Below are 22,298 nucleotides of genomic sequence, written 5' to 3'. Positions count from 1 at the left end.
GGCCAACCTACAGTAAGGGATGTGCGGGGTGGGGGTTTCAATCAGAATGATTGAGATGAAGGGATTTTAAACATCCTTTGTAGGGGAGGAGAGAGAAAAGCTGAGATGTAAAAAATGATGGGATTTGCATGTTGCAGCAAGAAATACCCCAAACCCTAATCCTAACCTATTTGCCAGACCTAACATTGGTCAAACAAGCTCTTGGGTTGGATGGAGAATATAACAATGATAGGCTGAAGGAAAAAAAGTTATATGATCCATGCCTAGCACTTTTTATTTAGATGCTCTGTCTGTCTTCCCTGAATTTTGACCATTTGGTACTCAATAGGCAGTAAAGGCATGTCTTATTCATAACTTTGGAAGGAGCACATACGGAAGATTCTGGAACTGAGTTTTATTTGTTGAAAACGAACACTGATAAACTGTGAAGTTGGTTTCCAAGCGGTTAGGTGACCTTTGCGTGTTCAACTCAGACGCTCAATCTTCCGGGAAGTTCCGAATTGAATCGCCATGAATAGGGCTTCCCCTTGGAATGGACATACCAAGACAAATTATTTTACTAACATTTACTTCATGAGCTATCATCTGTTTCCTTCTCACAGTATTACCGTGGAGCCAACCATTTTGAAGGTTACTTGCATTGGAAGCCCTGAGCCATGTTTCAATAAAAGCATCAGACAGGAATTAGTTGATATCCTGAGACTAGTCAGCACTTTGCAAATAAAACTGAGCCAATGATCGGGGTGACACATGTATACAAAATGATGAATGTATATTTTTTTAGTTCTAGTTAAATTGATAACATCACGAATGCCTGCATACACACACACAGCGAGTTGTCACCGTTGAATCGTACACACTTGAAAATGAAATGAAATGAGAAATGAAATGAAAATTGCTTATTGTCACGAGTAGGCTTCAATGAAGTTACTGTGAAAAGCCCCTAGTCACCACATTCCAGTGCCTGTTCGGGGAGGCTGGTACGGGAATTGAACCGTGCTGCTGGCCTACCTTGGCCTGCTTTAAAAGCCAGCGATTTAGCCCAGTGTGATGAACCAGCCCCTGTGCGAAACCAGCCCTTGCAGTTTTGGGGATTTTTCCGCATTTGTCTTTCTAACTGCTGACCAGAATCCACTTTCAAAAGAGACTTTTGAATTTCAAAACGTTCAAGGTTTGCTTTGCCACACAAACAGCTGAGGTCTCATCTCATTTTGGTTCATCTCTGCCATTATATTGCGACTTGCCAGAAGCAATTTAGTTAAAAGTGCAGCTGTGCCTTTTTTGAAAAAAAAGCACACAATATATTTTATTAATTATTTTTGTCAACTAAAATGCAAATAACTGCAAGAACAACAGAGTGCACTTTCAAGATGAAAAAGCATTTCTAAGCAAGCTTTTATATTCAGAGCATGTTTTGAAGCCATCGTGTACAATACAAAAGGATAGCTCTGCTTGGAGTTGAAGGATTTCTGCTTTGTTCTTTTACATGGATCAGTTTTAAACAACACATCAAATGTACAAATAAACAAACCCCATATTTCAGCATATTTCTTAAAAAAGACCAATCCCAAAGATTAATAAACCCAATCGAGAATAATGTTCCAAGGCCGGATCATTTCATTATTTAAAAACTGATGAATAAATTTCATGGAAACTGTGGGATTACAATTTCAGAGAAGGAACGCATGCCTGAAAGAAACAAGATTTTTTGTTTTATATTACAATTGTTGTAAATTTTTAGGGAGTATTACGCGCATCACGGAGCGGCACGCTTATTGTCACGAGTAGACTTCAATGAAGTTACTGTGAAAAGCCCCTAGTCGCCACATTCCGGCACCTGTTCGGGGAGGCTGTTATGGGAACCGAACTGTGCTGTTGGCCTGCTTGGTCTGCTTTCAAAGCCAGCGATTTAGCCCAGTGTGCTAAACAGCCCCTTGAAACATGCATGTGTCTGGCCATTTTAGGTAAGGGTGCTTTTAAAATGGTGGCAATTAAAGCATAGTCATTAACCGTAAGTCTTCCAAATGAAGACCATTACTGCTCCATTTATAGAAATGTGCACTGTCCACTCGTCATTGCTTTTTAAAATCTCATTGCTATTTGCAGGAATTTTGCAAATTCTCTTATATTTTGAAAGCTGAGGAGAATACGTGGAAGTTTCATTTGTCCTATTGCCATCCCTGGTAAATTGTTTAGGGGCCTGCATGGAAGTGACCAGATATTCCATTGCAGGCCTATTCCCCCTCTCTATCTGGTACCGTCATTATAAACATTCAAATTGTTGTGATAATATCTAGTTGCTGTCATTTTCAGATGCCCGAGAATATTTCACCCAGGAATAATAAGTACAGAAGAGGTATCTTGGAGATCAATTGCTACAACGTCCATCCTCCCCATCAAAGAGCCAACAAGTGTACAGCTAATGATATGCAAGTACCATGTAGCATATTGTGCACATGGGGTAATTGTTATTATGGCCCGTAACTTCTGATTATCGGCGGAAAGCCACAGGCCGCGATTCTGAGATAGCAAACTCCATGCTTAACTTCCCTCAGGAAGCGCGATGAACCTTACTGCTCCAGTGCCAGCCTCGGGCCTCCAGCGCAACAGTCTGCGCAGGCTCCAGCGCAGCGCAGGAGTAGTGCAGCCTCGCCCCCTTCTGACGAGGCTAGGTTGGGAATGCCCATTGAAGGCAGGCTGTGAGAACAGTTTCAAAGTTCAGGCAGACAAAGAGAGCCAGAGGATTCCATGCTATTACTAAGTTAAGTTGAACCTTTTAATCTTGTTTTTTGATATTTCTTCTGAACAATCAATCTGATTGTTATTGCCTCACTTGAAGGGTAATTTGTACATTTTAATCTGATTTAAATTGCTTATTTTTCAATTGTTTATAAGTGAACAGAGGTTTTGTTATGGGTTCTATATTTGTGAAACTACTACATAAACCTGCACTGTATCTTTCCGTGTGTCGTGCTGAAACATGTTCTTATGTGTTAATTTAGAATATGGCAATTGAAATTTTTGCAGCGTAGAACAGAGTGCAGAACTTCACAGATGATCACAGTAAGAAGTCTTACAACACCAGGTTAAAGTCCAACAGGTTGTTTTGAATCACTAGCTTTCGGAGCACTGCTCCTTCCTCAGGTGAATGAAGAGGTAGGTACCAGAAACATATATATAGACAAAGTCAAAGATGCAACATGATACTTTGAATGCAAGTCTTTGCAGGTAATTAAGTCTTTACAGGTCCAAACGGAGCAACTGGAGAGAGGGATAATCACAGATTAAGGAGGTGTGAATTGACTCAAGCCAGGACAGTTGGTAGGATTTTGCAAGCCCAGGCCAGATGGTAAACGTTTGTAAACTCCTGCCAAGTGAGTGATTGAAGATGTGACTCGAGGAATGGGCTCACCGGCCACGCAAGGACCCACAGAACCCATGACCAGTAACATGATGTATTTTAGGTGAACAATCATACTCGTTAGCGAGTGATCGCCAAAGATTACATAAATTCCAAACCCATTCTATCCATTACAGTTTACTGGAATGACAGTCTCATGACAAACCAAAGATAAAAAATATATATATCTTCTTGTCACTCTATTTGCATTTTAAACATATTTATAAACGCTAAACATGAATAATATAAAACTGCAACCTACCAATAAAAAGGCTTCTGATGTCTCCTGACTCTGCTCGATGATCCTGGACCGAAAAAAAAGTACAAATAAGTAAGTGTAAACATTTACATCACATCAGGGCAAGCCGGCCAAGTTAGCGCTGTCCCAGGATTTTGAACTCATGCGGTTCAGCATATAGAGTCAAGCTAGTCCAAAAAAATGGACAGGGAGTTTAAATGCCGCCGCCTGTCCGTGCGTCCGGACTTCTGAGGCGTCACGGCAGGTGTGGTTGACCGTCGTCTCGAGTTCGGGATCGGACTGGAAGTTACGGACAATAAATTTGCAAGCTGGAAGAAACTTCTGTTATGAAACAGCCATGGTTTTAGTTATTGTTTTCCATTACTTTGTGCCCAGATGGAAAACTGTGGCGAATTTTAAATGTTACTTGGACAGATAGACCAGATCTATGTTTCTCAAAGCTAGAGGCATTAGCATTAGGGCAACTGCGCTTTTGGTATCAATGCCATCAAACACGCCCAGCAAAGCATAGCCAGATGCAGATGAGGGCTCCCGGGCCGGGGTTCACCGCTATCCGGCAGGGCGGGCCGTACCGGCGCGAAAGAGTGGCGTAAACCACTCCGGCGTCGGGCCGCATGGAAGGTGCGGAATCCTCTGCACCTTCAAGGCGAGGCCAGCACCGGCGGGGCTGACGCCGCGCCAGCCAGCGCCGAAGGGCTTGGCGCCATGCCAACTGGCGGCAAAGGGCCTCCGCTGGCTGGCGCGAATTGGCGCCTGCGAGGGGGCGCCAGCATGTACTGGCGTCGTCCTAGGGCAAGCGCAGGGGGTGTTCTTCTCCGTGCCGGCCATGGTGGACCGTTATAGCGGCCGGCGCGGAGGGAAAGAGTGCCCCTGCGGCACAGGTCCGCCTGTGGATCGGTGCGTCCCAATCGCGTGCCAGGCCATCATGTGCCCCCTGCCAAGGCCAGATCCCCCCGTGCCCCCCATGCACCCCCCTGCACCCCCCCCCGCCCCTGCACCACCCCCCCAATGACTCCGCAGGCCGCCAGCAGAGCCAGGTCCCGCCGGTAAGAACCTGGTTTAACTTACGTCCACGGTGTTGCTCGTTCTGGGTGAGTGTACTTTACACTCAATTGGCTGTTTTATTCCTAAGCTCTAGAGTCGCCAGGTGTCTTTATGATACCGCCATAAGATTCAAGTTCAAGTTCAGATCAATGACTCAATACACCAGTTAGTAAGTTCAAACAAGACACGTTTATTATTACACAGTTATTTACTACTCATGCACATAATATTAAGACTAAACTGTTCCTACCACTACTAGCCCAATACTTATCTGGAATAAGGGAACTGCCGGATCAGGGAACAATGGCCTCTTGCTTTGTCCTGGATCCGCAGGCTTCCAGTTGGTGTGGACTAAAGGGGTCAGGAGTGTCTATTCTCTAGCGTGCGTTGTATGACACTTACTTGTCGGTGTAGCAATTGGCCAGGCCTCTCCTTCTCGCGTCCAAGTTCCTGGAGAGCTGCTGCAAAGGTGTTCTGCTGGGAGGGCCGGCTAAGAGAGCGAGGAGGGCTGGCTAAGAGAGTCTGGCTAAGAGGGCGGAGGGCTGGCTGAGAGCGAGGAGGGCTGGCTAAGAGAGGCTGGCTAAGAGAGCGGAGGGCTGGCTGAGAGCAAGGAGGGCTGGCTAAGAGAGGCTGGCTAAGAGAGAGAGCTGGGGTCGGGGTCTCTGTCTTGTACTGTTTTGGGTTTCGCGCCCATCTGGGCGGACCCTCTATAAACTTGCAATCGATTGGGTCGCTTCCCAATTTCCCCAATAACGGGGCTGTTCCTCGATCACTGGGCGGTTCTTTCTACCTTGTTTGTGTCCTTTTATTTCAGACTCACTGGCGCCGAGATGTCTGACCTGCTATAGAATGTTTCAATCTCTTCCAATTGTTGTCTCCATTGTGCCTGGGAATCACCGGGAATCGCTCAATTAATATGCGCAGCTTGTTAGTTTCTATGTGGTCTGGTTTCTTCACAGACAGAATCCACAGAGAGGCTCTGCAACCTGCTTGCCTCTCTGTCATTGTCCAATTTTCCCTGCATGCAACTCAATGTTCCATTTTATGTCGGTAAGTGGCCAGCTTCGGTGGCTACACCGGGACCATCTGTAAAAGGGGCGGCCACTCAGCCCATCGAGGGCGGAGAATCTGACAGCCGGCGTCGGGGCGGCACGGCGGGATTCACACCGCCCCCCGGCGATTCTCCGGCCTGACGGGGGGGTCGGTGAAACCCGCCCCCTTTCCTTTGTTTCAACTGAAACAGAGCACCATTTATTGCATCAGTATACCACTTTCATATTGCCAAAAAAACTCCATTGCTGCAAATGGGTCTAATTTTTTTTTTAACTCTCCCAATTGTAATGCACGCAAAAATTTAAAGGTCAGCTTAACTCGATGTTCCTGAAATGTTTCATTGTCATATTCTCGACTGGGTCTTATTTCTGTCCTGAAAAACATATTCACCAAAAAGGAGGAATTTTGCTTTCAACTCTGGTCCAAAATGAAGAGAAACTAAAACAAGTCTCTTATTAAACATAATTGGCCAGATGAACTGCAGTATGGGTTTCAGCCAACCAGTACATCCTTTATATTGTTTATCTCCTGCCAGGCTCACTTGCTTCCAACCAGCAAAGAACACTGCACCAGGGAATTTATATGTTGCATTTTGAATTGTTTTAAGACCTTCGACCAGGCCATCTGTACTCTCAATGCATTCAAGTAAGCTCTGAGCAATTGGGATAGATGCCCATTAGTTTTAACGCTTTCCAAGCAGCTATTCTGAAACGTCCAGTTTTTTTTGAACAGGTCAAGAAAAATGTCAACATGTTTCAGATGCCTGAAACTCCCTTCCAAACCTGAGCCACTATTATTCGGCCAACAGCCTTCAGAGTACAATGGCTTAGAACTTTGTCTGTCCTATATTCCATGTCCAGGAATGGATAGCAGCATCTCTCAGTAAATCGTCCTATACAGTCAGTATTTCACAGAAATCATAATGGGTCGATAAGAACTTGGAAACGCTGAACAATAATTGTGATACTTGCTTTGATTCCCATAAAGAGTTACTTAATTTTCGAGTGACTGATTGAAAGGGCCACTGAAAAACCTTGAATATTTTAAGACTTTTATTGCACCAAACAAATTAAAAGCAACATTGAATACTATTATCTAGTAGGTAATTTACACCTTAATCCACAAATAAGATCCCTGTGTGATTTTTAACACAGCCGACCACCCCCCGCCATGGTAATACTTTCCTCTTGTTCCTGAATGGGCACTTCCTTCTCCTGGCATCATCCAAAGCACTTCCCTGCTATCTGTGCTCTTCATCCATTTTCCTTTCCCATCTGGCAAATTTTAATCAAAGGATTGGTTTTCACTGCGAGGGTTACCCTGGAAATCTCTTCCTTTGGCCAAAGCTTGGTGAATCTTCCAACCTCGATTAAATCATCACAATCTTGTTTTTTTTCAGGATTCACCTGAGGAAGGAGCAGTGCTCCAAAAGCTAGTGTTTGAAACAAACATGTTGGATTTTAACCTGGTGTTTTAAGACTTCTTACTGTGCTCACCCCAGTCCAACGCCAGCATCTCCACATCATGGCTTGTTTTTTTTCAATCCGGGCATGATCGCCCACCCACCTACTGAGCGGTGAATAATAAATATAGGATGCGAAGTTCAAAGATCTGTGGAATGAAGGAAAAAATATTATCTTTGATGTGGTCAAAATCTTTTAAGTAGTTTCCTCCCTGTCAATTTCATTGCCCTTTATGTTTTTCAAGCATGTGTGCATGCCGAGAAGCTTAAAAGCTTTGAACTATATTATTTGCATTCAATTTCATGGACTTTTTAAAAAATTATGATTGACAGAGGTAGGTAGTAGCAAAGGAAATGTTACTATTGTGTATTTATATAGCTCCACAGGAGTTGCTTTCTAATCACAGTTGTTTTTAAAGAGGGCTTCCGAGAAAAAGTAGGTGTGAGGAAGTGCGCACATGTTGGAAAACAATAAAGGGAAATTAAATTGACAGTGGAAAAAAAACATTTCAAAATTTTCCACCACATGAAAGGGAATACTTTTACCTTCATCTCACAGATCTTTGAACATAACATACTGACAGACTGTTTCAAGAGTTTAAGGTTACACATGGGAAGAATTTCACGTTATCGCAGGGAACTTTAATATTGGCATTATGATAGGCAGTTTAAAGGGGTTAAAGCTACAGATGGGAAGACTTTCACTCTATTCCTAGGGAACTTTAATATTGACATGCTGACAGTTTAAAGGGTTTAAAAGTAATCAATGGGAAGAACAGCCAAATGACCCCACAACAGGTAAGCCCCCAAATTGAGCCACTCAAGCCCAGCCAAAGTTACCCACCCCCAACCCCCACCTTCCATGAAGGACCGCACTTGGCACCTTGGTGGCAAATATAGGAAGATACTCACTGCCTTGCCACCTCTCCAAGTGCAAGGTTGGCACCTGCCAAGGGGTGAGGCCTGTAGTGGGGGTTGGGGGGGATTATGGGGACCGAGGGAGGAGTTGTTGAGGGAGGGATTTGCCAGAGATCGGGTAGGGCTGCAACAATATTCTGAGATCGGGGTGCTTTTTTAAAATGGTGCCCTGATCTCAGAATATTGTTGGACCTTTGGGCAGCACGGTAGCACAAGTGGATAGCACTGTGGCTTCACAGCGCCAGGGTCTCAGGTTCGATTCCCCACTCGGTCACTGTCTGTGCGGAGTCTGCACGTTCTCCCCGTGTCTGCGTGAGTTTCCTCCGAGTGCTCCGGTTTCCTCCCACAGTCCAAATGTGTGCAGGTTAGGTGGATTGGCCGTGCTAATTTGCCCTTAGTGACCAAAACGGCTAGGAGGTGTTATTGGGTTACGGGGATGGGGTGGAAGTGAGGGCTTAAGTGGGTCAGTGCAGACCCGATGGGCCGAATGGCCTCCTTCTCCACTGTATGTTCTATGTTCTTTTCAGAGACATCTCAGGTCCGTTGAAAGCCCCGATCTTCTTTAAAAAAACAGTATGTCCATGGAATAGCATGGAAAGCGTGATCCTGATAAAAAAACATTTGAAGTGCCCTGGAATGGTATATCAGCATTGCTCCGAGCACCAACAGGAATCCGAATTTCCCACTGGTGGGAACACTTGGTCTGAAAATGGAAGAATCACACCCTAAATGTTGAGTGCAGACATCCCAATTTTGATAAAAACACTCATTCATAAAAACCTATTTGCTACATTTATATTCCTTTAATTAAATAAAGTTCTATGACAAGAAACTTTTCCTTCAAGTGCACAGTCCCTTATAACATCAAACATTGGAATCAGTCGCACGTCCAAGAGTCTATAACCACTTGTAAAAGTCAATCAAACTGAAAGTTGTGAAATAAGTCATGGAGCAGTAATTCAGTAATGCAAGACTTCAGGTTTATGCCAACGGACAGAGTGAAATAGCAAACAGTAATTTTTTTAAACACTCCAGATATTTTGATCTCAGAATTAAAGGGCTGTATTTTCAAATGCCTTGACAGCTTGACAGCTCCCTTTGAGCGGTTTTTGGTTCCTTTGACAGTTGCTTCTGTACGTTTTGGCAGATCTATTAACAGTTCCAATGAGCTGGACAGTAATGTGTATTGTGCACTTTTATGCACTTTTACCCAACCAGGGAGCACCTATCACACAAAGAACCTGATTTCCATCTAAGAGCATTTTACGTTGCTCAAAGGTGTCTCCCAGGGCCAGATGCAAAGGAGTATATTACCTCTGCAAGAGGGATCACACTGTCTTTCCAAATTGACCCACCAAGTTTAGACACCTGTTCTAATCTGCATTGGTTGGGTGCCGTGCTCTTGGCCAATCAAAAATCTCACTTTGGTCGTGGCAGCTGGTGATATAAATGCCCAAGTTCCTCCATGAAACATGTATACGTAAAATGCTACTCCCTTCTTCCCTACATCCCCCCTGCACGCACCCCTCCCCCCAACCTCGTCCATTCCTACCCCTGAAAAAAATAGAAAGTGCCGTGTTCGGAGGAGGGACCTCTGATATTTGTTTTTTTTTGCTATTCTCAGCAAAATGGACAGCTTCTCTGGTGCAAATTTGGGCTTCACAGTCGACCCACAATCAGCACAGATGTTCTTGCAATTGTTTACAGACAGGAACATCTTGCACCTTCTTCTCAGTAAATGAACATAGGCATCGCTTTAATGTTTAATAACAAGCTTTTTATCAGGCAGAATCCAGATCAGGTCACATGATGCACTTCCTTCCTCTATTTCACCCTAAACTAAAGAGATAATCCCAATACATAACAACTTCAGAAGCTTTATAGTTGAAACACTCTGCTTGAAAAATTATGACTGTATTTCTGAAGATTCCTTTGATTACCTCAGGTATCCACCTCCCCTCATTTAACAACAGATCAAACTGTTGTCATAACTTTATTCTCTCCTCCATTCATCATGAATAATCTACGTTTATAGCCTAATTCTAATACAGGTTGTCTTGATTTTACAGCATTAGAGTTATGACAAACATCACAAAAAATGTTCATAAAGTGACACTCCATTTTGACTTTACAATGTCGGTTTCTAATTTACGATGCCACGCCAGCACGTTCATACGTCCGCATTGACGATCGGCATCGCCCATCTGTATGACTGGACAGCTCAGACTGTCTTTATTAGGCTGGAAACGAGTGCTTTATTCTGTTGAATTCTTTTGGCACGATTTTAATGCAGTTATATGCTTATGTTGCATTTACTATGCACTCAGACATGTAGGAGATCAAGGGTAAGCAGGTAATGACAGTGATCTATGATCTCACCCCCAACACTAACCGAGGAACTTGCACTGAGGTGATAAGGCACCAACAATCACCTCAGTGACTTGACAGGGTAAGAGTTGAGAGCATTTAACACCAACGGGCGCCTCAGGAGGCTCAATAGACAGTGGTTAGCACTGTTACTTCACAGCACCAGGGACCTGGGTTTGATCCCGGCTTGGGTCACTGTCTGTGCGGAGTCTGCATGTTCTCCCCGTATCTGCATGGGTTTCCTCCGGGTGCTCCGGTTTCCTCCCACAGTCCAAAGACGTGCAGGTTAGATGGATTAGCCATGCTAAATTGTCCTTAGTGTCCAAAACGTTTGGGTGGGGTTACTGTGTTATAGGGATCGGATGAGGGTGTGGGCTTGGATAGGGTGCTCTTTCCAAGGGCTGGTGCAGACTCGACGGGCCGAATGGCCTCCTTCTGCACTGTAAATTCTACGATTCCAATGTCCAAAGACGTGCAGGTTAGCTGGATTGGCCATGCTAAATTGCCCTTAGTGACCAAAAAGGTTAGGAGGGATTATTGGGCTCGGTGGGTGTTGGGGGGGGGGGGGGGGGGGGGGGGGAAGTGAGGGTTTAATTGGGTTGGTGCAGACTCGATGGGCCGAATGGCCTCCTTCCGCACTGTATGTTCTATGTTCTAATAAAGATTTTACAACCAGTCAGTACAGATTGTAGGATGCCATTCTGCGATTCTGTTAGGCTTCTAAAGTGCTGAACTAGATTCCCCTCTTGGTTTGAAAAGGGCCAGTGGATCTCACTGCTTGAGATCATTTTTGCCCTGTCTCCCATTTGAATGTCTCCTCTCTCTGCCATTTGTAAGAAACTTAGGTGAAATTAATATGTCAAACAAGCTCAAGTTGGTAAGCGTTCATTGCATAAATCCAGCAATAATGTAGCACTAATTAGCATTACATTTTCAGCCTCTCTCTGTCAAAGATAGAAAGAACAAAGAAAAGTACAGCACAGGAACAGGCTTCGGCACTCCAAGCCTGCGCTGACTATGCTGCGATGGACCCCAATGGACCGAGTGGCCGTCCATTTTTGGCCAGTCCCGCCAGCGTGAGTTACTCACCTTATGCACGGCGGGACCTGGCAGGTAAGTTTGCGGGGGCATTCCTGGGGGGGGGGGGGGGGGGGGGTGGTGGTATCCGACCCCAGATGGGTCTCCACGGTGGCCTGGCCCACGATCGGGGCCTACCGGTCTGCGGGCGGGCTGGTTCCGTGGGGGCCTTCTTTCATCTGCGGCGAGCCCCTGTTGGACTCCGCCATATTGCCCGGGGGCCGGAGCGAAGAAGGGAATCCCCACGCATGCGCGGAAATACGCATGAGATCACGCCGGGGTTCCGCACAGACTCCTGCGGCAGCCTAGCCCCCTAGAAAGGTGAGAATTCCTCACCTTAGGGGGCCGTTGATGCCGGAGTCATTGGCGCTGGTTTTACCGCCGGCGTGGAGACATAACCCCATTTTCAGAGAATCCCGCCCTCTGAATTCTCCATCAGTGCAGTGTAGCGACTAGGGGCTTTCACAGTAAGTGCTATCCACTTGTGCTACCAGGCTGCCCATTCAAATGCAACTTCCTGAAGCTTTTTGATCAATCCTGGATCCAAAAACCTGCCCCCTCAGCTTTGCATTAATGAAAACCTCAATAAATGCAAAGTGACTTACAGGTTGGGTAAGTTTTCCACAAGAAATTTTTTTTAAATTAGATGGCAAATAATTGTCAATTAAATGACTAAACCTGTAGAATGCTGGGAGACACTGCAATGTGTCCTGGATGTACTGTGCAGTGAAGGGTTGCTCTGTCCTGTTATCAGTCAATAAACCCACAGCCTTGACATAGGAGCATCCTTTGCAACTCTTCTCATGTGCAGTGAAATCTGTTATTATGCACAAAGTAGATACAGGACTTGGACAGCGGCCTTCAAGTGGAAAGAACTGCATTAACCATTCCTATCTTGCTATCTCAATAGCTCTTTTTGTGATAGTCAGAATTCTAATTACCTTATTAAATATAGTGTCAGATCTGTCTTCATAATTGCCTTTGTTCTATATTAATATAAGAAATAATAGTCCTCGACTGACAACCAAACATGGCAAGAAATCCTATAACATCTGTTCCTAGAATTGTCCTTTGCAATTAATACTGACACTTTAAGGTTTTATGACAAAAGTGATGGTGCAATGGAGGTCTTTAGTGCAAAAACGTGTTTCTTTGTTAATCTACTTGACTCTGGTAACTGTCACAGGCAATTTCGTTTATCTGACCAGCTGATTTGATTGTTGCCTCCTATTGGCTTTTCTTAATGCCTATTCTGCCTAGTTACTACTCTACACATTCTTCTCCCCTTTGATCTGAAGCCTTTGGACAAAACTTCAGTCTCGGACAAAACCTAAAATCAGTTCCACTCTCCTCCTTTCAAATGGGCAAGCAGGCAGTTCCTACTGAGGGATAGAGGGACAAGAGTGTAAATTCCATTGTTTCCTAACCAAATATGATGATTTCAATGGTCTGAACATGCCTAAATGATCCCAACAACTATTTGAAATGAAAATCGCTTATTGTCACAAGTGGGCTTCAAATGAAGTTACTGTGAAAAGTCCCTAGTCGCCACAATCCGACGCCTGTTCGGGGAGGCTGTTACGAGAATCGAACCGTGCTGCTGGCCTGCCTTGGTCTGCTTTCAAAGCCAGCGATTTAGCCCCTGTGTTAAACAGCCCCTATTTGGGAAGAAGGGAACAAAGTATTAGATATCCTGGGGAGATGGTGGTATTTTCGCTGGACTAGTAAATCAGAGACCCCGCATGGCCGGTGATGGAATTTAAACTGAATAAAATATCTGGAACTAAAAAGTCTAATGATTACCATGAAATTATTGTCGATTGTCAGAAAGACCTTACTGGTTCACTAATCTCCTTGAGGGAAGGAAATCTGCAATCCTAACCTGGTCTGGGTAATGTGGTTGACTCTTAACAATTAAGGATGGGCAATAAATGATGGCACAGCCTGCGATGCCTACGTCTCATGAACGAAAAATATATATATTTTCAAATAAAATAACATATGCTGAGATCATTATGGATTCATTTCTCTCGAACTTTGAAAACAACTGGACTTATCGTGTGTAAAATGTTTTAAGATCGACAATCAGTCATCCAATGCAGCTCCGTGATATTTTAATTACACAGCTAATACGCATAACACTGGAGTGTCAGATAAACCACTCCAGATTCAGGAGGATCTCATGTTTACCAACTATGGTTGAGGTTTCATGACAAAGCACTAAAGGATTATTTTCCCCACGGATGCAGATAACAGGAATGCAAATTTTAAAATGTCAGGACTCTGAAGTACCAGCACCAATAGAGTTTGCACACTAACCAAAAAATGGAAAGCTTAATGCTAATTAAAATGCAGCCAAGCGATCATGAAATACTCTAACAACTGAAAATTAGTGGGACGGTATTGTGATTCACCTGAATTTTGCTTCGGACATGAATGACTTTAAATTCGTAGCACTCTGTTTTATTTTCAGTGTCACAGGAGCATGACAGGCAACTAAGAAATATAAACAACCATCTTTCCCTGAAAGGTCACTCATGAAACCCAATCATTCCTTCCCGCCTCCCCAAATTTTGGGGGTAAGTGCTTTAAAACTGTATATTTTCTAATCAGGTAGCTTGCTTCCATGATAATAATCAGACCAGTGTATACCTACAAAAAGATGTAATGACGTTTCTCTCTCATGCCAAAATACATTTTTCCCCTGTTTAATAAATATGCTTTACCTTTTAATGCCACCAATCAAAAGAAAGTGTCAAAATACCAACTTTCTGGAAACATCACATTTTCACACATTGAGTTATCCAGTCAAGCAATTAAGGAGCTTCCAAATAGACCTTTCGATGACCTTCACACAAATTTGTGGCACAAGTTTCTGATTTGACAGTGTTTCCTTGATTTGGACAGTTCTGTCTGCCACCTTATAGACATGATGGATACTTTGTACAATCCTCTAATACAAGCATTCCAAAAACAAAGGCCACTTTCACTCAGCTGTCATTAACTATGCTGCTGGAATAGTCGCGTTAAAAGCAACTTGCATTTCCTGCTTGCTTCAATGCGGTGTAATGTTGTAAGATGCTTCACAGTAGCATTATCAAAAAAACGTTCAACATCAAGCTACATAAGGAGGTGTTGGGCCAAACACCCAAAAACCTGGTCAAAGAGGCCATCTTTAAGGTATGTTTCAAAGAAGGAAAGAGAGGTGGGGAGACGGAAACATGTAGGGTGGGAATTTCAGAGCTCCGAATCTTTGCAGCCAAAGGCAAGGTGCTAATGGTGGTGTGATTAAAATTGGGACAGTGCAAAAGGCCAGAATTGCAGAAGCGCAGATATTTCGGAGCGTCATAGGGCTTCAGGCAGTTCCAGAGATCTGGAGGGACAAACCCAAGGAGCGATGTGTAAAGAGGATAGGAATTTTAAAATAGTGGCATTGTTTAACCAGAGCGAATGTTCATCAGCAAGCACAGGGGTGCTGGGTTAAACAGGACTTGGTGCATCTTAGGATATGGACATCAGAGATGGGAGATCAGCCAGGGGTGTGTTGGAATAGCAAAGTATTTAACTGACTATTGATGGTAAATTAATGAGGATATGACAAAAAGATGTGCCGAGGTAGGGGTAGAATCGAGTAATGCCATAGAGGTGGAAATAGGTGCCTCTGTTGTAACACAGGTATCTGGGCCAAACCTCATCTTGAAATAAAACCTCGCTTGCATGTTACTGGTCAACAAAGCAGCCATTTTAAATCTGATGATGGAATCAGAAAGCGAATGGAGAATTAAGCAATTGCAACTGTAAAATGTTGCATCTATTTGGATCATTTGTTCTTTGAAAACATAAGGGGTGAGATTCTCCGAGCCTCCGTGCCAGAATCGCGGTTGGCGTGTGGGCAGAGAGTGGGCGTTGATGGCGAAATCCAGCGCGCCGCCGCCGCGCGATTCTCCAGTCCCTGGAGAATCACGATGAATCGCGCGCACATGGTCCACGCAGAGCAGGTAGGGGGCCATTGACAGAGGCCCCCGCGGCGATTCTCCGACATAAACTGGCTGAGTTCCCGATAGCATGGTTCTAACCCTGTCGGGAACGGCCAGTGGCGGCTGTGGAGTCAGTCCACGGCCGCCCTAATGGGGGGCAGGGGATCTTTCACTGGGAGGGGGGCCTCACGGACGGCCAGGCTAGCGATCGGCGTCCGCCAAAGGCCGCCGGCGTGCGCATGCGCGGACTCCCGACCGGAAGTGCAGGGCCCCGTATCGGCAGCCAGAGCTGCAATGAGTACTCCGGGGCCCTGCTGGCCCCCTTCAGGTAGGAGAATCCTATCTGATTCTCGTTTAGACGCTGCAGAGGGGACATAGCCCCATTATTGGAGAATCCCGCCCCTCAAGTCAAGTAACTTTTGGCAGCCACAGTGAAACGGGAAACATGTCAGTGTCAATGTTCCCAATGCTTTCCCAGGAAGTTGGTGGTGTCACCTGGAGGAGTCAAAAGAACAGTTTCTGTGGGGAGTGGTAATGGGCCATTGATTTTTCTTAGCACCTCAATTGAACAAGTTTCTTGTGCAGGACAGTTTTGAGAAATAAGGGCCCATAATACCCTGGTTCTCTAGCCCCGCATTTAAGGGGTATCCCAATGATGTGCTAGGGAATCTTTCGAAGAGGCTCCCACGCAAGGATTCACCTGGCAATTGCCCAGAAGTGCTAACTTCCTCTGGATAATTGCACTGGGCTGGGAGCAATCAGGCAGAAGGGATTTAAATAGCTAATTTCGGATTGGTTCTGCCAGTATTACCCTGATAGTTACTCTGAAAGAGTGAGAGTAAAAAAACACTTTTCACTCCAGAGGAGCTATTTAAACACCTAGACTCAGTCTCGTATGGGACATCCCACATATACTCCAGGGGACCCACCATACCACGCCCGACTTCCCCCCCCCCCACATCCGATACCACCCCTCCGCCACAATTCCCCCAACCAGACCCAGCCTGACCATGCCTGAACCAAGTCACTATTCACCTCCAGCCCAACCCCTCCCACTTACCCGAACTGACTTCTCCCGTCCAACCAGTCAGCGCCCCTGATCTGACCTGTTTAACCTCCCTCCTTCAGTCCGACCCCACCACATCCCTCCAAACCCTCCTAGTCTGACCCTCCTTCTCTGGTGAGACCCACCCTCCGACCTCTCGCCCATCCAGTACAGCCCCCCCCTTCCTCTCTCCCCCCCCCCCCCCCTCTCTGGTACGTCCTCCCCCTCCCATTTGTTCTTCCCGCCCGCTTCTCTCCAATCTGCCCCTTCCTTCCGGTGGAGCCCACACCTTCCCCTCTGGAGTGCCATGCCCCCTCCTGTCCGGTCTGCTGCACCCCCTCTCCTTCCTGGTCTCTTCCTTCCCCTCCCGGTGGCCCCTAAATTGCCTGAACCAGTGACCTGTGAAACTTACGTGCTCCCTGTAAATTGTCCCTTTAAAAATCCCCTTCACGGCAGCTGGTGTCATAAAAAAGGGTTGGGTCTTACCCGTCTGCGCCCCAGTTACTCCACGCTGATGTAAACGGAGGTATGCTTCACTCCTCCTATCTACCAACACAAGTGAGGAAGTTTGGGCAAGACAGGGGCTTTGGAAGTGCAGCGAGGGTAATTTCATCCAGAGTGGCAATCAGACAAATGTTGCCACTCGGAGGAAGTTATAGGTCCGGATCTACTGGGGAGCAGAACATGAAATCCAGAGAATTCCCCGAACTTCTCTCTGTCCAAAGCCCATACGATTATTCTATCAATGATTTCTCTTCCACAAGAGGAGGCGGTGGCTTAGTCGTACTGTCACTAGACTAGTAATCCAGAGACCCAGAGTAACTAGCTGGGGGCCCAGGTTCAAATCCCATCATGGCAGATGGTGAAATATGAATGAAGAAAAAAATCCAATGATGACCATGAAATCATTGTTAATTGTTATTTAAAAACCCATCTGGTTCACTGATATCCTTTCGGGAAGGAAATCTTCCGGCCTTATCTGGCCTGGCCTACATGTGACACCAGACTCACAGAAATGTGGCTTACTCTTAAATGCCCTCTGAAAGTTGAAGGAAAATCTGAGATGTGATGTGTCGGGTAAGCTGGGTCTACGTGGACTGTGTTTGATGCAGTCTAGAGAGAAACAGGCTTCCAACACTTGAAGAAATGCAACACGATTTTATTGATTAACTAACTATAATACATGCTTAACTGTGGGTTGACACTATGCTGACTTGACTGGAGACCTGAGGCTAACCTGACCAGACTAACTGACTACCACATGGTGTTTGTACTAGTTGCTGCTCACGAGCTCTGACTGTCTCAGAGGCTGGATCCCGAGAGCGTGGGAAAACTGGTGTCTTCTGGCTTTATAGTGGTCGTGTCCTGTCTGGTGATTGGCTGCTGTGTTCTGTGTGCTCATTGGTCATCCTGTGTGTCAATCACTGCCTGTCTGCACTCCATCATACACTTGGATGTATACTATGACAGGATGGGCAATAAATGCCGGCTCAGTCAGCAACGGCCACATCCCATGAACGAAAACCTTTCAATGGATAAAACGGAACATTTCCCATTTTGAGCATGAAAGTGTTAATATTTTGAGCTCACATCCCAGCAAGGAGGCTTACAACCTAATCATGAACATTAGAGGTTGCAGGTACAGTGCCTGCAATCTTCCAATATGTGTGACTAACAGGCGAGACTCTCTGTCAGGGGAACACGCTGAGAAAATGACCTCTTTTGTCTCTGCATTGAACACTTGTGAGTCAGGGACAAAATGATTGGATGCAAAGTAAAGATCCTTTCAGTTGCCTCCAACAGTGTGCATCAGTCCCGAACCACACCCCCATTACCCCCTAAAAAAGCAACTTTTTTAATGTAACATGCTTCCTCTTCCCTTAAACATACCGTAGCCAGACAATTTAGTGGAAATTTGTGCAGAGGTTAGAAAAGTTTGCAGTGGAGATTATTCCATGAAGAACTGCTTATGAGTGTTGAAACTCATTTTTTTTTCCAACTGGCTTAATAATGAGTAGATACAGCAATTCTCTCATGCCACCAGTTTCAGCTGAATTCCAATTTCGCGTCATGAAGTCATCAAGTTTTACAGTCCAGAGATTGGCCCTTCGGCCCTACGCCAGCTATTTTCCAACAGTTGGTGCTTAGCATTGTGCGCTGTGGCATTTCAAGTACTTATCTAAATGCTTCTTAAATATTGTGAGGGTTCCCGCCTCTACTACCCCTTCAGGCAGCCAGCTCCAGATTCCCAACACCCTCTGGGTAAAAAGCTTTTCCCTCAAATTCCCTCTAAATCTCCTGCCCCTTACCTTAAATCTATGTCCCCTGGTTATTGACCTCTCTACTAAAGGGAAAAGTTTCTTCCCATCTACTCTGTCTGTATCCTGCATTATTTTGTACATCTCAATGAGGTTCCCTTCAGCCTTCTCTGCTCCAAGCAAAACAACCCCGTCCTAACCAGCCTCTATTCGTAGCTGAAACACATCAGTCCTGGCAACATCCTGGTGAATTTCCTCTGCACCCTTGCTCGTGCAATTACATCCTTCCTATAGTTTGGTGACCAGAACTACACATAGTACTCCAGGGGCTGGTTTAGCTCACCAGGCTAAATCGCTGGCTTTTAAAGCAGACCAAGCAGGCCAGCAGCACGGTTTGATTCCATACCAGTCCTCCCCGGACAGGCGCCGGAATGTGGCGACTAGGGGCTTTTCACAGTAACTTCATTGAAGCCTACTCGTGACAATAAGCGATTTTCATTTTTTCATTTTCAGATGTGACCTAATGAACATTTTATACAGCTCCATCCTAACCTCCCTGATCTTATGCCTCAGCTAATAAAGGCAAGTGCTTTCTCAACCGCCTTATCTACCGATCCTGCATCCTTCAGGGATCTTTGGACATGGGCTCCAAGGTCATTCTGGTCCTCTGTAGTTCCTAGCGCCCCATCATTCATTGTGTATTCCCTTGCCTTGTTAGTCCTCCCAAAATGCATCACCTCACACTTCTCAGGGTTAAATTCCACTTGTCACTGTTCTGCCCATCTGACTAGCCAGGCTACATCATCCTGTAGTCTCAGACTTTCCTCCTCGCTATTTACCACACCACTAATTTTCACATAATCGGCGAACTTCCTGATCATAATCCCCACATTCACATTTAGATCATTAATGTGCACTCCAAACAGCAATGGGCTCAGCGCTGATCCCTGTGGAACACCACTGGACACAAACTTCCAGTTATTGAAAACAAAAACCTATGACCATTACCCTCTACCTCCTGCCATTCAGCCAATTTTGGGTCCAATTTGCCAAGTTACCCTGGATCTCATGGGGGCTTCAGGAGGGGACAGGAGAGGTGCATGGCACTGCAGGACTCAGTCACCAAAGGGTTATGCAACAGTTTGAAACAAAAACATTTAAGTCTCATATTTAATAATAATAATCTTTATTATTGTCACACGTAGGCTTACATTAACACTACAATGAAGTGACTTTGAAAATCCCCTTGTCGTCGCACTCCAGCGCCTGTTTGGGTACACTGAGAGAGATTACGAATGTCCAAATTACCTAACAGCGCGTCTTTCAGGACTTGTGGGAGGAAACCGGAGCACCCGGAGGAAACCCACGCAGACACGGAGTGTGCAGACTCTGCACAGTGACCCAAGCCAGGAATCGAACCCGGCATCCTGGCGCTGTGAAGCAACAGTGCTAACCACTGCGCTACCGTGACAATACTTCATTCATGACGGTGAGATGTTTCAGCATACCAGCAATATTGGGGATAAGGTAACTCAGGACAGATGCGGTTGTGAAAAGCTAGGAAAGAATGTGCTGCAGATGGAGACAATGCAATAAGCACCACAATACGTATGCAAGGAGAAGGGAGACTGTGCCGTGCGGTACATTTATAATTCAGAAGGAATATGGGGAGATGAAAAAGCACTGTCCATAACATTGAAAACATTTTTGTATTCCAGCTATGATGCAAAAAAGTCTCCAGACCTATATCTTTTTTTTGTTAACAGTTGATGCTTCCTATCACAGCTAAGTGCTTCCCTGGTGGTTTTCAAATTTCACCTTTGATTTTCTTCCTCCCCTGCCGTAAGAATAATACTTCAAGCAAGACTTGCAATTTTCTATAATTTGGAAGTACTGGTGATGGAGAACAGCCTGTGAAGTTTCTCGACTTGTTCTCTGATATATGTGCCACCAAATAGCCCAGTGACTTAGCTATTAATTGGGTCTGCACTGTCCAGCACGTCACTTGAATCAACATCCTTGAAATGCCTTACAATTTCTTTACCACCAGTACGGTTGCTCCAAAACAGTTCTAAAATGTTGTTTGCCGTCATATTGTCACCTTTTTAAAAAATCGTTGTGATCTTATGAACTGATTGGATAAGGTCCTGAAATATATTGAACCAGAAAATCGTACAAGATAAAATGGATAACATAGAGACTTGGGCTGAGAAGTAACACATAGCGTCCGCATCACAGAAGTACAAAACGTTTAAACAGGAGGATTCCAGCTGCCGCTCAATAACCTTCAGCAACAACATCATCGCCAATTATCCACCATTTCCAGGTCACCCACATTCAAAATATTTAGATTCACCATTGATCAAAAGCTCAGCTGGACCAGCGATATCAACCATTGTGCATGTCCACGAGCAGCGCACAGCTTACTTTGCTCTGGCTAGCTCGCCCCTTGCCTCTTTATTGTCTCTCTCCAATCTCCAATTGTGAAGCGAGGAATATGTTGAACCACTCACCTAGATGCATATAGGTACGACACCACTTGGGACTCGTCACCCTGCAAGACTGAGCAGTTCACCTGATCGATTCCTGTGACCTGGACTCAATATCGATCACCTTCACCACTGGTACATTAGGGCTACTAGATGTATCGTTTACAGGATTTGCTGCTGCAACTCAAGGTCATTTTGACAGCACATTTCCCTCCACTCCTCCAGCCCTCTCCCTTACTCACTATGATCCTCAACACCAAGAAGGACAAAAGCAGCAATATCAATGGAAATACCATCATCTCAAAGTTCCCCTCCACTATTCAAGCACCATTGAGCCAGACTTATGGGCTGGGATTCTCTGGCTATTGGAATTCTCTGTTCGCACACGGCAGCACAGTCCCTCCGGCATGGGGTGGCTACAATTGGAAACCTGATTGACAAGGAGTGGGAGGAGAGAACCCCGCCACCAGTGAAGGAGGAATCACCGAGAAACACCCAGCCGGAAAATCCAGCCCATCATCACCATTTCTCGTTGTCACTGATTCAAAGCTTGGATTTCCTTTCCTGACACGGGAGCGCTGTCACCAGAAAGACTGCATCGGTTCAGAAAAGTCTACCTCCAACTTCCGAAAACAACTGGGGAGAGACGGTATTCAGCCTTGCAAGCATCAACAACACATAGGGGCAGCAGGGTAGCATGGTGGTTAGCATAAATGCTTCACAGCTCCAGGGTCCCAGGTTCGATTCCCGGCTGGGTCACTGTCTGTGTGGAGTCTGCACGTCCTCCCCCTGTGTGCGTGGGTTTCCTCCGGGTGCTCCGGTTTCCTCCCACAGTCCAAAGATGTGCGGGTTAGGTGGATTGGCCATGCTAAATTGCCCGTAGTGTCCTAATAAAAGTAAGGTTAGGGGGGGGGGGTTGTTGGGTTACGGGTATAGGGTGGATACGTGG

The sequence above is a fragment of the Scyliorhinus canicula genome, chromosome 19 (genome assembly GCF_902713615.1).
Source record: "Scyliorhinus canicula chromosome 19, sScyCan1.1, whole genome shotgun sequence".
NCBI classification, from domain to species: Eukaryota; Metazoa; Chordata; class Chondrichthyes; order Carcharhiniformes; family Scyliorhinidae; genus Scyliorhinus; species Scyliorhinus canicula.
Note: the sequence above shows the minus strand (reverse complement) of the source record.